This window comes from Mustela putorius, unplaced genomic scaffold, assembly GCF_011764305.1.
Source record: "Mustela putorius furo isolate JIRA1106 unplaced genomic scaffold, ASM1176430v1.1 tig00001009_pilon_pilon_pilon, whole genome shotgun sequence".
NCBI lineage: Eukaryota > Metazoa > Chordata > Mammalia > Carnivora > Mustelidae > Mustela > Mustela putorius.
In genome coordinates this window covers 2,398,621-2,415,672 of record NW_025421529.1, presented here as the reverse complement: position 1 = coordinate 2,415,672, position 17,052 = coordinate 2,398,621, and the positions used below count along the sequence as shown (strand labels likewise).

The window sequence follows — 17,052 nt, the reverse complement described above, 5'->3', positions numbered from 1 at the left end:
TGTGTCTATTTTTATGTCAGGACCATGCCATTTTTATTACTATGTCTTTGTAGCATACTTCCAAATCAAGAAGTATGATATTCTGGTTTTGTTCTTTTTTCTCAGGATATCTTTGATTATTCAGGATCTTTTGTGGTTCCACAAAAATTTTAGAATTGTTTCTTCTATTTTTGTGAAGAAGATCATTGGTTATTTTGATGGGGATTTTGTTGAATATTTATGTGGTTTTGTGTAGTATGGCCATGTTAACAATAATTATTCTGATATGTGAACATGGTATGTTTTTACATTTGCTGGTGTCTTCTTTAATTCTTTTATAGTACTATAATTTTCATTGTACATGTAACTCACTTCCTTCGTTAAATTTATTCCTCAGTTCTTTTTATTTATTTATTTTTTTCAGCGTAACAGTACTCATTGTTTTGGCACCACACCCAGTGCTCCATGCAATCTGTGCCCTCTCTAATACCCACCACCTGGTTCCCTCAACCTCCCACCACCCCACCCCTTCAAAACCCTCAGATTGTTCTTCAGAGTCCATAGTCTCTCATAATTCACCTCCCCTTCCAATTTCCCTCAACTCCCTTCTCTTCTCAATCTCACCTTGTCCTCCATGCTATTTGTTATGCTCCACAAATAAGTGAAACCATATGGTAATTGACTCTCTTTGCTTGACTTATTTCACTTAGCATAATCTCTTCCAGTCCTGCCCATGTTGCTAAAAAAGTTGGGTATTCATCCTTTCCGATGGAGGCATAATACTCCATAGTGTATGTGGACCACATCTTCTTTATCCATTCGTCTGTTGAAGGGCATCTTGGTTCTTTATTGTTTTTGAGGCTATCATGAATGGTATAGATTTATTTTTTTTAAATATTTTATTTATTTATTTGACAGAGAGAGAGAGATCACACGTAGGCAGAGAGACAGGCAGGTGGGGGGAAAGCAGGCTCCCTGCTGAGCAGAGAGCCCTTTGAGGGACTTGATCCCAGGACCCTGAGATCATGACCTGAGCTGAAGGCAGAGGCTTAACCCACTGAGCAACCCAGGTGCCCCTGAGATAGATTTAATTATTTTTGAGATGCTTCATCATAGGTTAAAAAGAAAGCAATTTTTTTAAAGATTTTATTTATTTGACAATGGTGGGGGAGACAGAGAGAGAGCACAAGCAGAGGGTTCAGGAAACGGACAGGAAGAAGCAGGCTCCCTGGTGAACAAGGAGCCTGATGTGGGGTTTGACCTCAAGACCCTGGGATCATGACCCAAGACAAAGGCAGCTGCTTAATCAACTGATTCACCCAGGCACCCCAAAATCAATTAATTTTCATGTTAATATTGTATCTTACAACTCTACTGGAATTGTTGATGAATTACATTTTTTGGTTAATCCTTTAACTTTTATCTATATTATATCATATCATAAGAAAATAGCAAGAACTTTACTTTTTCCTTTCTAATTTGAATACTTTTATTTATTGCAATATTGCTCTAGTTAGTACTGTCAGTACTACATTGAATAGGAGCACTGTAAGTGGGCATCCTTATCCTGTCCCTAGTCTTACAAGAACTATTTTCAACTTTTATCCATTGAGAATAATGTTATCCGTGGTTTTGTTGTATATGATCTTTTTTATGTTGAGCTATGTTTCTTCTATACCCACTCTGATAAGGGATTTTACATAAAAGAATTAATAATTGTGTCAAACTTTATTTCTCTGGATCTATTGAGATGTACATATGCTTTTCCTTTTCATTATGTTGATGTGATATGTTACATTTTATTGTATTTTATATATAGACTTATCCTTGTATCTTAGGGATAAATGGCACTTAGTCATGGAGTATAATACTTTAATGTGTTCTTGAAATTAGTTTACTAATATTGTGTTTAGAATTTTTGCAACTGCATTCCTCCAGTATGTAGGTTGGTAGTTTTCTTTTTCTTGTTATATCATTTTTTAAAAAATTTTATTTAAATAATCTCAGCGTCCAACGTGGGGCTCAAACCCACAGCACTGAATATTAAGAGACATTCTACCAACTAAGCCAGAGAAGTGCTCCTGTAACAATTCTTTTTTTGTTCCCCAATTTTTTTATATTTCTTTTTAATTTTTTTAAATTTATATTCAGCATAATAGTATTTATTATATTTTCACCACACCCAGTGCTCCATGCATTCTGTGCCCTCTATATTACCCACCACATGGTATCCAAACCTCCCACCCCCGCCACTTCAAACACATCAGATTGTTTTTCAGAGTCCATAGGCTCTCATGGTACACATCCCCTTCCAATTTCCCCCAACTCCCTTCTCCTCTCTAACTCCCCATGTCCCCCATGCTATTTGTTATGCTGCACAAATAAGTGAAACCATAGGATAATTCACTCTCTCTACTTGACTTATTTCACTCAGCACAATCTCTTCCAGTCCCTTCCATGTTGCTACAAAAGTTGGGTATTCATCCTTTCTGATGGAGGCATAATACTCCATAGTGTATATGGACCATATCTTCCATATCCATTTGTCCTTTGAAGGGCATCTTGGTTCTTTCCACAGTTTGGCGACCGTGGCCATTGCTACTATAAACATTGGAGTACAGATGGCCCTTCTTTTCACTACATCTGTATCGTTGGGGTAAATACCCAGGAGTGCAAGGGCAGGGTCATAGGGAAGTTCTAATTTTCATTTCTTGAGGAATCTACACATTGTTCTCCAAAGAGGCTGCACCAACTTGCATTCCCACCAACAGTGAAAGAGGGTTCTCCTTTCTCCACAGCCCCCCCAACACATGTTGTTTCCTGTCTTGTTAATTTTGGCCATTCTAACTGTGGTAAGGTGGTATCTCAATGTGGTTTTAATTTGAATCTCCCTGATGGCTAGTGATAATGAACATTTTTTCATGTGTCTGATATCCATTTGTATGTCTTCATTGGAAAAGTGTCTGTTCATATCTTCTGCCCATTTTTGATATGATTTTGTTTTGTGTGTGTTGAGTTTGAGGAGTTTATTATAGATCCTGGATATCAACCTGTTGTCTGTACTGTCATTTGCAAATATCTTCTCCCATTCCGTGTGTTGACTCTTTCTTTTTTGTTGTTGTTGTTGTTTGTTTGTTTGTTTGTTTTTTACTGTTTCCTATGCTGTGCAGAAGCTTTTGATTTTAATAAGTCAAAATTTCATCTTCGCTTTTGTTTCCTTTTCCTTTGGAGACATATCTTGAAAGAAGTTGTTGTGGCTGATATGGAAGAATTTACTGCCTATGATCTCCTCTAGGATTCTGATGGATTTCAGTCTCATGTTGAGGTCTTTATCCATTTTGAGTTTATCTTTGTGTACGGTGTAAGAGAATGGTCGACTTTCATTCTTCTACATATAGCTGCCCAGTTTTCCAAGCACCCTTTATTGAAGAGACTGTCTTTTTTCCACTGTATATTTTTTCCTGTTTTGTTGAAGATTAATTGAACATAGAGTTGAGGGTCCATATCTGGGCTCTATACTCTATTCCACTGGTCTATGTGTCTGTTTTTATGCCAGTACCATGCGGTCTTGCTGATCACAGCTTTGTAGTAAAGCTTGAAATCAGGTAACGTGATGCCCCCAGTGTTATTTGTGTTTTTCAACATTTCCTTAGCGATTCAGGGTCTCTTATGATGCCATACAAATTTTTGGTTATTTTCTCCAGCTCCTTGAAGAATACCGGTGGAATTGTGATCAGAATGGCATTAAAAGTATAGATTGCTCTAGGCAGTATAGACATTTTAACAATGTTTATTCTTCCAATTATAGAACATGGAATGGTCTTCCATTTTTTTGTGTCTTCTTCAACTTTATTCATGAGTGTTCTGTAGTTCCTTGAGTACAGATCCTTTACCTCTTTGGTTAGGTTTATTCCAAGGTATCTTATGGTTCTGGGTGCTATAGTAAATGAAATCGATTCTCTAATTTCCCTTTCTGTATTTTCATTGTTAGTGTATAAGAAAGCTACTGATTTCTGTACATTGACTTTGTCCCCTGCCACGTTGCTGAATTGTTGTATGAGTTCTAGTAGTTTGGGGTTGGAGTCTTTTGGGTTTTCCATATAAAGAATCATGTCATCTGCAGAGAGAGAGAGTTTGTCTTCTTCATTGTCAATTTGGATACCTTTTATTTCTCTTCATTGTCTTATTGTTGTTGCTAGGACTTCTAATACTATGTTGAACAAGAGTAGTGAGAGTGGGCTTCCTTGTCGTGTTCCTGATCTCAACGGGAAGGCTGAAAGCTTTTTCCCATTGAGGATGATATTTGCTGTGAGTCTTTCATAGATAGATTTTATGAACTTCAGAAATGTTCCCTCTATCCCTATACTTTGAAGTGTTTTAATCAGGAATGCATGCTGGATTTTGTCAAATACTCTTTCTGCATCGATTGAGAGGACCATGTGGTTCTTCTCTTTTCTCTTATTAATTTGCTCTATCACATTGATTGATTTGCGATTGTTGAACCATCCTCGTAGCCCAGGGATGAATCCCACCTGCTCATGGTGGATAATCTTTTTAATGTCCTGTTGGTTCCTGTTTGCTAGGATCTTGTTGAGAATCTTAGCATCCATATTCACCAGTGATATTGGTCTGAAATTCTCCTTTTTCATAGGGTCTTTGCCTGGTTTGGGGAACAGGGTAATGCTGGCTTCATAGAAAGTGTCTGGAAGTTTTCCTTCTGCTTCATTTTTTTGAAACAGTTTCAGGAGAATAGTTGTTATTTCTTCTTTGAATGTTTGGGAGAATTCCCCAGGGAATCCGTCAGGTAATGGGCTCATGATTTTTCGGAGGTTTTTGATCATTGCTTCAATCTCATGACTTTATATCAATCTATTAATGTTGTCGATTTCTTCCTGGATCAATTTAGGGAGTTTATAGCTTTCCAGGAATGCATCCATTTCATCTAGGTTGCTTAGCTTATTGGCATATAACTGTTGATAGTAACTTCTGTAGATTGTTTCTACTTCCTTGGTTTTCATTGTGATCTCTCCCTTTTCATTCATAATTTTATGAATTTGGGCTTTCTCTCTTTTCTTTTGGATTAGTGTGGGCAATGGTTTATTCATCTTTTTGATTCTTTCAAAAAACCACCTTCTAGTTTCATTGATACGTTCTACTGTATCTCTGGTTTCTACCTCATTGATCTCAGCTCTAATCTGGATTATTTCCCTTCTTATGTGTGGAGTTGGTTTAATTTGTTGTTGATTCTCCAGTTCTTTAAGGAGTAGAGAAAGCTGCTGTGTTCTGGATTTTTCAATTTTTTTGAGGGAGGCTTGGATGGCTATGTATTTTCCCCTTAGGACCGCCTTTGCTGTATCCCTTAGGTTTTGGATCAAATTGTCTTCATTCTCATTGGTTTTCAGGAGTTGTTTCAGTTCTTCTTTGATCTCCTGGTTGATCCAAACATTCTTAAGCAAGGTGGTCTTTAGCTTCCACGTGTTTAAGTTCCTTCAGAACTTTTCCTTGTGATTGAGCTCCAGTTTCAAAGCATTGTGATCTGAGAATATGCAGGGAATAATCTCAGTCTTTTGGTATTGGTTAAGTCCTGATTTGTGACCCAGTATGTGGTCTATTCTGGAGAAGGTTCCGTGTGCACTTGAGAAGAATGAGTATTCTGTTGTTTTAGGGTGGAATGTTCTGTATATATCTATGAGGTCCATCTGGTCCAGTGTGTCATTCAAAACTCTTGTTTCTTGAGGAGTCAAGATGGCGGAGAAGTAGCAAGCTGAGACTGCTTCAGCTAGCCGGAGATCAGCTAGATAGCTTATCTAAAGATTGCAAACACCTGAAAATCCATCGGCAGATCGAAGAGAAGAAGAACAGCAATTCTGGAAACAGAAAATCAACCACTTTCTGAAAGGTAGGACCGGCGGAGAAGTGAATCCAAAGCGACGGGAAAATAGACCCCGGGGGGAGGGGCCGGCTCCCGGCAAGCGGCGGAGCAACCGCGCACAAAATCAGGACTTTTAAAAGTCTGTTCCGCTGAGGGACATCGCTCCAGAGGCTAAACCGGGGCGAAGCCCACGCGGGGTCAGCGTGGCCTCAGGTCCCGCAGGGTCACAGAAGGATCGGGGGTGTCTGAGTGTCGCAGAGCTTGCGGGTATTGGAACGGGAAAGCCGGCTACAGAGACAGAGCTGACAGTAAGCTCGCAGCTCCGTGTTACCTTGAACCGGTCGCAGGCTCGGTGAGCTCGGAGCGCGGCCGGAGGTCAGGCAGACGGGAGTGACTGGGCGCTGTTCTCTGAGGGCGCACTGAGGAGTGGGGCCCTGGGCTCTCGGCTCCTCCGGGCCGGAGACCAGGAGGCCGCCATTTGTATTCCCGTCCTCCGGAACTCTACGGAAAGCGCTCAGGGAACAAAAGCTCCTGAAGCAAACCCGAGCGGATTACTCACCCCGGCCCCGGGTAAGGGCGGTGGCGGTGTAATTCCGCCTGGGGCAAAGACACTTGAGAATCACTACAACAGGCCCCTCCCCCAGAAGATCAACAAGAAATCCAGCCGAAACCAAGTTCACCTACCAAGGAGTGCGGTTTCAATACCAAGGAGAGCAGCAGAATTCCAGAGGAGGAGAAAGCCAAGCACGGAACTCATGGCTTTTTTCCTGTGATTTTTTTTAGTCTTGCAGTTAATTTAATTTTTTCGTTTTCATTTTTTTTTTCTTTTTTTTTTTTTTTTTCTCGCCTTCGGGTAAAATTTTTTTTTTTTTAACTGTTACCTTTTTCTTTTTTAACGATTTTTTACTAGTTTATCTAATATATATATATATATATATTTTTTTTTTTTTTTTTACATTTTTCTTAGGTGTTTTCTTTTTTTAAAATTCTTTTCTTTTCTTTTCTTTTTTTTTTTTTTTTTTTTTTTTCTCTCTTCCTTTTTGAACCTCTTTTTATCCCCTTTCTCCCCACTCACGATTTTGGATCTCTTCTAATTTGGTTAAAGCATATTTTCCTGGGGTTGTTGCCACCCTTTTAGTATTTTACTTGCCCCTTCATTTACGCTTATCTGGACAAAATGACAAGACGTAAAAATTCAACACAAAAAAAAGAACAAGAGGCAGTACCGAAGGCTAGGGACCTAATCAATACAGACATCGGTAATATGTCAGATCTAGAGTTCAGAATGACAATTATCAAGGTTCTAGCCGGGCTCGAAAAAGGCATGGAAGATATTAGAGAAACCCTCTCGAGAGATCTAAAAGCCCTTTCTGGAGAAATAAAAGAACTAAAATCTAACCAAGTTGAAATCAAAAAAGCTATTAATGAGGTGCAATCAAAAATGGAGGCTCTCACTGCTAGGATAAATGAGGCAGAAGAAAGAATTAGTGATATAGAAGACCAAATGACAGAGAATAAAGAAGCTGATCAAAAGAGGGACAAACAGCTACTGGACCACGAGGGGAGAATTCGAGAGATAAGTGACACCATAAGACGAAACAACATTAGAATAATTGGGATTCCAGAAGAAGAAGAAAGTGAGAGGGGAGCAGAAGGTATACTGGAGAGAATTATTGGGGAGAATTTCCCCAATATGGCAAAGGGAACGAGCATCAAAATTCAGGAGGTTCAGAGAATGCCCCTCAAAATCAATAAGAATAGGCCCACACCCCGTCACCTAATAGTAAAATTTACAAGTCTCAATGACAAAGAGAAAATCCTGAAAGCAGCCCGGGAAAAGAAGTCTGTAACATACAATGGTAAAAATATTAGATTGGCAGCTGACTTATCCACAGAGACCTGGCAGGCCAGAAAGAGCTGGCATGATATTTTCAGAGCACTAAACGAGAAAAACACATGCAGCCAAGAATACTATATCCAGCTAGGCTATCATTGAAAATAGAAGGAGAGATTAAAAGCTTCCAGGACAAACAACAACTGAAAGAATTTGCAAATACCAAACCAGCTCTACAGGAAATCTTGAAAGGGGTCCTCTAAGCAAAGAGAGAGCCTACAAGTGGTAGATCAGAAAGGAACAGAGACCATATACAGTAACAGTCACCTTACAGGCAATACAATGGCACTAAATTCATATCTCTCAATAGTTACCCTGAATGTGAATGGGCTAAATGCCCCTGTCAAAAGACACAGGGTATCAGAATGGATAAAAAAAAACAAAACCCATCTATATGTTGCCTCCAAGAAACACATTTTAAGCCCGAAGACACCTCCAGATTTAAAGTGAGGGGGTGGAAAAGAATTTACCATGCTAATGGACATCAGAAGAAAGCAGGAGTGGCAATCCTTATATCAGATCAATTAGATTTTAAGCCAAAGACTATAATAAGAGATGAGGAAGGACACTATATCATACTCAAAGGGTCTGTCCAACAAGAAGATTTAACAATTTTAAATATCTATGCCCCCAATGTGGGAGCAGCCAACTATATAAACCAATTAATAACAAAATCAAAGAAACACATCAACAATAATACAATGATAGTAGGGGACTTTAACACTCCCCTCACTGAAATGGACAGGTCATCCAAGCAAAAGATCAGCAAGGATATAAAGGCCTTAAATGACACACTGGACCAGATGGACATCACAGATATATTCAGAATATTTCATCCCAAAGCAACAGAATACACATTCTTCTCTAGTGCACATGGAACATTCTCCAGAATAGATCACATCCTCGGTCCTAAATCAGGACTCAACCGGTATCAAAAGATTGGGATCATTCCCTGCATATTTTCAGACCACAATGCTCTAAAGCTAGAACTCAACCACAAAAGGAAGTTTGGAAAGAACCCAAATACATGGAGACTAAACAGTATCCTTCTAAAGAATGAATGGGTCAACCGGGGAAATTAAAGAAGAATTGAAAAAAATCATGGAAACAAATGATAATGAAAACACAACGGTTCAAAATCTGTGGGACACAACAAAGGCAGTCCTGAGAGGAAAATATATAGCGGTACAAGCCTTTCTCAAGAAACAAGAAAGGTCTCAGGTACACAACCTAACCCTACACCTAAAGGAGCTGGAGAAAGAACAAGAAAGAAACCCTAAGCCCAGCAGGAGAAGAGAAATCGTAAAGATCAGAGCAGAAATCAATGAAATAGAAACCAAAAAAACAATAGAACAAATCAACGAAACTAGGAGCTGGTTCTTTGAAAGAATTAATAAAATTGATAAACCCCTGGCCCGACTTATCAAAAAGAAAAGAGAAAGGACCCAAATAAATAAAATCATGAATGAAAGAGGAGAGATCACAACTAACACCAAAGAAATACAAACTATTATAAGAACATACTATGAGCAACTCTACGGCAATAAATTTGACAATCTGGAAGAAATGGATGCATTCCTAGAAACATATAAACTACCACAACTGAACCAGGAAGAAATAGAAAGCCTGAACAGACCCATAACCAGTAAGGAGATTGAAACAGTCATTAAAAATCTCCAAACAAACAAAAGCCCAGGGCCAGACGGCTTCCCGGGGGAATTCTACCAAACATTTAAAGAAGAACTAATTCCTATTCTCCTGAAACTGTTCCAAAAAATAGAAATGGAAGGAAAACTTCCAAACTCATTTTATGAGGCCAGCATCACCTTGATCCCAAAACCAGACAAGGATCCCACCAAAAAAGAGAGCTATAGACCGATATCCTTGATGAACACAGATGCGAAAATACTCAACAAAATACTAGCCAATAGGATTCAACAGTACATTAAAAAGATTATTCACCACGACCAAGTGGGATTTATTCCAGGGCTGCAAGGTTGGTTCAACATCCGCAAATCAGTCAATGTGATACAACACATCAATAAAAGTAAGAACAAGAACCATATGATACTCTCAATAGATGCTGAAAAAGCATTTGACAAAGTACAACATCCCTTCCTGATCAAAACTCTTCAAAGTGTAGGGATAGAGGGCACATACCTCAATATCATCAAAGCCATCTATGAAAAACCCACCGCAAATATCATTCTCAATGGAGAAAAACTGAAAGCTTTTCCGCTAAGGTCAGGAACACGGCAGGGATGTCCATTATCACCACTGCTATTCAACATCGTACTAGAGGTCCTAGCCTCAGCAATCAGACAACAAAAGGAAATTAAAGGCATCCAAATCGGCAAAGAAGAAGTCAAATTATCACTCTTCGCAGATGATATGATACTATATGTGGAAAACCCAAAAGACTGCACTCCAAAACTGCTAGAACTTATACAGGAATTCAGTAAAGTGTCAGGATATAAAATCAATGCACAGAAATCAGTTGCATTTCTCTACACCAACAGCAAGACAGAAGAAAGAGATATTAAGGAGTCAATCCCATTTACAATTGCATCCAAAACCATAAGATACCTAGGAATAAACCTAACCAAAGAGACACAGAATCTATACTCAGAAAACTATAAAGTACTCATGAAAGAAATTGAGGATGACACAAAGAAATGGAAAAATGTTCCATGCTCCTGGATTGGAAGAATAAATATTGTGAAAATGTCTATGCTACCTAAAGCAATCTACACATTTAATGCAATTCCTATCAAAGTACCATCCATCTTTTTCAAAGAAATGGAACAAATAATTCTAAAATTTATATGGAACCAGAAAAGACCTCGAATAGCCAAAGGGATATTGAAAAAGAAAGCCAACGTTGGTGGCATCACAATTCCGGACTTCAGGCTCTATTACAAAGCTGTCATCATCAAGACAGCATGGTACTGGCACAAAAAACAGACACATAGATCAATGGAACAGAATAGAGAGCCCAGAAATAGACCCTCAAATCTATGGTCAACTAATCTTCGACAAAGCAGGAAAGAATGTCCAATGGAAAAAAAAGACAGCCTTTTCAATAAATGGTGCTGGGAAAATTGGACAGCCACATGCAGAAAAATGAAATTGGACCATTTCCTTACACCACACACACAAAAATAGACTCAAAATGGATGAAGGACCTCAATGTACGAAAGGAATCCATCAAAATCCTTGAGGAGAACACGGGCAGCAACCTCTTCGACCTCTGCCGCAGCAACATCTTCCTAGGAACAACGCAAAAGGCAAGGGAAGCAAGGGCAAAAATGAACTATTGGGATTTCATCAAGATCAAAAGCTTTTGCACAGCAAAGGAAAAACAGTTAACAAAATCAAAAGACAACTGACAGAATGGGAGAAGATATTTGCAAACGACATATCATATAGATAAAGGACTAGTGTCCAGAATCTATAAAGAACTTAGCAAACTCAACACCCCAAAGAACAAATAATCCAATCAAGAAATGGGCAGAAGACATGAACAGACATTTCTGCAAAGAAGACATCCAGATGGCCAACAGACACATGAAAAAGTGCTCCATATCACTCGGCATCAGGGAAATACAAATCAAAACCACAATGAGATATCACCTCACACCAGTCAGAATGGCTAAAATCAACAAGTCAGGAAATGACAGATGCTGGCGAGGATGCGGAGAAAGGGGAACCCTCCTACACTGTTGGTGGGAATGCAAGCTGGTGCAACCACTCTGGAAAACAGCATGGAGGTTCCTCAAAATGTTGAAAATAGAACTGCCCTATGACCCAGCAATTGCACTATTGGGTATTTACCCTAAAGATACAAATGTAGTGATCCAAAGGGACACATGCACCCGAATGTTTATAGCAGCAATGTCCACAATAGCCAAACTATGGAAAGAACCTAGATGTCCATCAACAGATGAATGGATCAAGAAGATGTGGTATATATACACAATGGAATACTATGCAGCCATCAAAAGAAATGAAATCTTGCCATTTGCAACAACATGGATGGAACTAGAGCGTATCATGCTTAGCGAAATAAGTCAAGCAGAGAAAGACAACTATCATATGATCTCCCTGATATGAGGAAGTGGTGATGCAACATGGAGGCTTAAGTGGGTAGAAGAATAAATGAAACAAGATGGGATTGGGAGGGAGACAAACCATAAGTGACTCTTAATCTCACAACAAACTGAGGGTTGCCGGGGGGAGGGGTTTTGGGAGAAGGGGGTGGGATTATGGACATTGGGGAGGGTATGTGATTTGGTGAGTGCTGTGAAGTGTGTAAACCTGGTGATTCACAGACCTGTACCCCTGGGGATAAAAATATATGTTTATAAAAAATAAAAAATTAAAAAAAAAAAAAAAAAAAAAAAAAAACTCTTGTTTCTTTATTGATTTTCTGCTTCGATGATCTGTGTATTTCTGAGAGAGATGTGTTAAGTTCTCCTATTATTAATGTATTCATATCAATAAGATTCTTTATCTTGATTAACAATTTACTTATATAGTTGGCTGCTCCCATATTGGGGACATAGGTATTTACAATTGTTAGATCATTTTGGTGGATAGTCCCTTTAAGGATTATGTAGTGTTCTTCTGTATCTCTGACTACAGTCTATAGTTTAAAATCTAATTTATCTGATATGAGAATTGCTTCCCAAGCCTTCTTTTGAAGCCCATTGGCATGAAAGATGCTTCTCCATCCCCTCACTTCCAGTCTTGGTGTATCTTTAGGTTCAAAATGGGTCTCTTGTACACAACATATGGATGGGTCCTGTAATTTTATCCAATCTGCAACCTTGTGCTATTTTGGGGGCGCATTTAGGTCATTCACATTGAGAGTGATTATTGATAGATACGTTTTTATTGACATCGTGTTACTTTTGAAGTCTTTCTTTCTGTAGACCATCTCTATATTTCTATTCAATGCTATTCTTAGGATTTTCCCTGTTTTATAGAAGCCCCCTTAATATTTCTTGCAGTGTCAGCTTTGTGGTTGTATAGTCTTTTAAGCCTTGCCAGTCTTGGAAACTATCTCTCCATCCATTTTGAATGTCAGTCTTGCTGGATAAAGTATTCTTGGCTGCAAATTCTTCTCATTTAATGCCCTGAATATGTCTTGCCAGCCCTTTCTGGCTTGCCAGATCTCTGTGGACAGGTATGACGTTCTTCTGGTGGGCTTTCCTCTGTAAGTAAGGAGTCATTTTTTCCTAGCGTCTTTCAAAAGATTATACCTACAATTATGACTCCTCAATTTGATTATCAGGTGTCGTGATTTTTTTTTTTTTTTTGTAAAGTGTGATCTGGGGTGGAGACCTTTCAGCCTCTAGTTACATGATTGCTGGTTCCATTCGTGATATTGGCAAAATTTTCATGAAGAACTTGTTCCACTATATCTTCTTGACTTCTTTCTTTCTCTTCCCCTTCAGGGATTCCAATAATTCTGACTTTGGAACATTTCATGGCATCATTTATTTCCCTGATTCTGTTTTCGTGGTTTCTAAGCTGTTTGATCCAGGATTCCTCCTGATCCTTTCTATCTGTTTGTCTTCCAGATCACTAATTCTATCATCTGTCTCAGTTACCCTAGCTTTGAGAGAATTTAGATTAGATTTGAATTCATTTAGAGAATTGTGAAGCTTTTCCCTGGTAGCTTTCAGCTCTTCCCTAACATTGAAAATATGATTTCTGATAATTTTCAGTTCAGCCCTAATCAGTTCCATTTGGTCATCCATGGCTTTCTTTAACCTAGCTATTGCCTGGATAATTTTTACCCTGAATTCTCTTTCCAACATATTGTTTATGTTGATAGCCGTTAGCTCTGTTGCAGAAGGTCCATCCTCTGTATTTTTCTTCTGTTGGGCATTACTCTTCCTAGTCATTTTTGTGGGAGATTACTGAACAGATGTAGCTGGATGTACTGACGGTGATGCAGTCAAGGTGCACCCTGGAACACTTCTGAGCAATCAGGATTCCCCACCTAAACGAGAGACAAAAGAGAAGACAAAGAAAAAGAGAGAGAGAGAGAGAGAGAGAGACAGGAAAGAAAGGAAAGATGAAAGAGAAGGTTCAGCCCAAATGGGCCCCAAGGTAAGATTTATGAAGTATACAAACAAAAACAAACATAAAGACTGATAAAAGTATATGACAAGAGAAAAAAATTATATATATATGCAAATAAAGGAAGAACCTCGTCAAAAAGAACTCCAAGTGTAAGATTTATATAATATCAGGACAAATACAAAAATACAGAAACAGTAGTGGAAGAAAAAGACGGGAGAGTGGTTATAAATTCTCAGTGTGGCAAGGAAGGTTGTTTTGATTCTTCCTGGATGTATCTTGATATCTTTGTTAAAGAACTCAACTTTCCTAAGATAAGTGGGTATTAAAAATTGGTTTACTTATAGGGGTACTATTAATTGGGCAGAGGGTATTACTTTGAAGTTTAACTCTCTATGAATATTGGAAAATAAAAATAAAAAGGAATAAACTAGACTAAACTAAACTAAAATTAAAAAAGATAAATTCAAAAAATAGAAATATGAAAGAAAAACATAAGTGTATGTATCAAAAAGTTCAGGTTTGAAGGTTATTATGGAATTTTATGTACTGGACAACTCACTGTGATGGTAAATAGGTTTAAAAAATTATCTATATATCAAAAATAAAAAAAGAACCAGAATAGAGGGAACGAGTAAAAAATAAAGGTCTTCCTATGAAGTAGTGGTGGTTGTTCTCTTGTTCTCTTGTAGACTTTTTTTTTTCCTTTCTTGGTTTGTTTTCTGGGGGAGGGACCTGCCATGTGGGTTTTCAGTCAATGATGTTCCCTGAGTTAAGTCCTCCCGCCCCCCTCAAGGTGGTGGGCTCTGAGGAAACTGGTTTTTTTTCAGGCTTTTGTTCTCTGGCTGTTTTTATGTTTGTTCACTTTTTATTTCTCTCACCTTGACCGCTTTTGATGTTTTTTGTAATTTTAGAGGAAAACAAACTGCACTTTAACCTCCCTCTCAGACAGAAGCCTCAGTCTGGCTGCAGAGCCCAAATAAGTTCCCCCTTGGTTCCTGGCAGAGCAGGTTCTGAGTCGCGGTCCCTGGGGATGCAGAATCTTTTGCTTGTACCCAAAGCCACAGTAGTGGCGGCTCTCTGGGCAGCTCCAGACTGCCAGAGAGGTTCCACGAAGAAATCGCACACAGATTTTCCTGCTGGCCTGGGCTGGGAGTGCCTGGTCGTCCTGGGTCTAAGAGCGCCTGGCTTGTGAGCACCTCTTTCAGGGGAGGCTGTGGGTCGCGCGCAGGTCTCAGGCTCTGAGAACAGAGCACAGTTCTGAAAGCACCAGGCTGCGCCTTCAGGCACCTCTCTGGGGTTAGAGTTTGGTGCACAAGTTAGGTTCTGAAACAATGGCGTGTATCAAAGGGCGCCAGCTGGCCTTTGTACCTCTCTCAGGGGAGGATAAGGGGCACGCACATCTCAGTTTCTATAGCAGTGCTCACGTGTTCTGTCATTGGGCATGGCTTCCATCCCCTCACAGGAGCTGGACCCCACACGTTCTTGGGCAAGCTGGCAGCTTAGGGACCAAGACCTGGTTTCTCCACCACACTCTCTGACTCAGTGCCAGGGCAGGCTGTCCTGGGACCAGGGACTTAAGCGCCTGTCCCTAGCCACCCCATTTCCCACAATCCCCCCACCCCCGCGATCCTTTGCTCTTTTGGAGTGCTTTCAACCAGTCTCCAAGTTAATGCTGGTCCCCAGACACAGGGCACTCTAGTATTGGGGGTATTACTTTCCAATCTGTAGCCTTTGGTGGCTCCCTCCCCTTTTGTTTTTCTTCCAATATCAGTCCCCCATTCCCACACTGCTTTACCTGCCCACTGGCGTCTTCTGCCCCCCTAGAGATCCAGACATGTATAATTCTGATCTCAGGCTGATTTCATGGGTGATCAGAGTTCTTTGGTAGATAATCAGCTCACTTCAGGGTACAAGGTGAAAAGCCTTCTCCTCCTACTTCCCTGCCATCTTGTTCTCCCTCTTGTTATATCCTTATCTGATTTTTATATCAAAGTTATGTTGGCTCCCTATAATGATTCCTTCTAGGTATTTTGCAAGATTTTGAGGAAGAATGGTACTAATTCTACTTTAAATGTTTGAAAGACGTCTCCATTGAAGTTGTCTGCTGTGGAATTTTCTGAGTTGATTACTGATTAAATCTCTAGCTCTTTTCCATGGTTCACCACTGAAGATCCTGGTGTACCATGGTGTACCATAGGTCAACCTCCTGCCTGGTGTTACCAGTATTGTAATAACAAGGTGTATCCAAAGTCTTGCTTCTGCAGAGGTTTTTTGTTGTTGTTTTGTTTTTGTTTTTGTTTTTGTTTTTGTTTTTGTTTTAATGCCCCAAATCTGCATCTCTTACCTGGAGTGGAAGAAGGCAGATGTAGATGTGTTCCCACTAAGTGGCCACAGGTGTCAGAGGAATATGACCTCTCTTCTGAAGCCCTGGAGGCTGTCTGTATTTGTGCCATAAAGTACATGGTGAAAAGCTGTAGCAAAGCTGGTCTTCACATCTTAGTGCAACTTCACCCCCTCCGTGTCATCTCTAGCAACAAGATATCCAATGCTGTGGCTGATACGCTCCATACAGATATGTGGGGTGCCTTTAGAAAATCTCAGGGCACAGTGACCTGTGTTCACATAAACCATGTCATGATGTCCATCTGTAGGAAGCTGCAGAACAAGGTGCATGTGACTAAGCCCTACACAAAGCCAAGTTCAAGTTACCTGGCTTCCAGAACATCCACATTTCCAAAAAAAGTGAGGTTGTACTAAGTTTAATGAAGATAAATTTGAATACATTATGGCTGAAAATTAGCTCATCCCACAAGGCTATGGGGTCAAATATGTCCTTAATTGTGGCCCCCTGGACAAATGGTGAACTCTGAGCTCATAAAAGCTTCTGCAGTGCCCCTACTTCTTCATGTGCACCAATAACTCTTATTTTCTGTCAAAAAAGAATCTCTTTATTATTGGTTTGTTCAGATGATATATTTCTTCCTGATTCAGTTCTGGTAGGTTGTATATCTCTAGAAATGTATCTGTATATTTCACATTATGTATTTTGCTGGTAAAAAATTGTTCATGGTAATCTCTTATGCTTATATATAATTACATAATGTCAGTTTTAATGTCTCCTCTTTCATTTCCAATTTTATTTGAGTTTACTTTTTTTTTCTTAATCTAACTTATTTTTTTGAAGAACCAGCTCTTGCTTTCACTGATCCTTTCC

General features: G+C 39.4%; 1 pseudogene; it reads left to right on the top strand.

The window, feature by feature from the left end:
- LOC101674531 overlaps nt 1-16,701 on the top strand; it is a 31,991-nt pseudogene extending 15,290 nt beyond the window's left edge.
- The last annotated feature ends 351 nt before the right edge of the window (nt 16,702-17,052 follow it).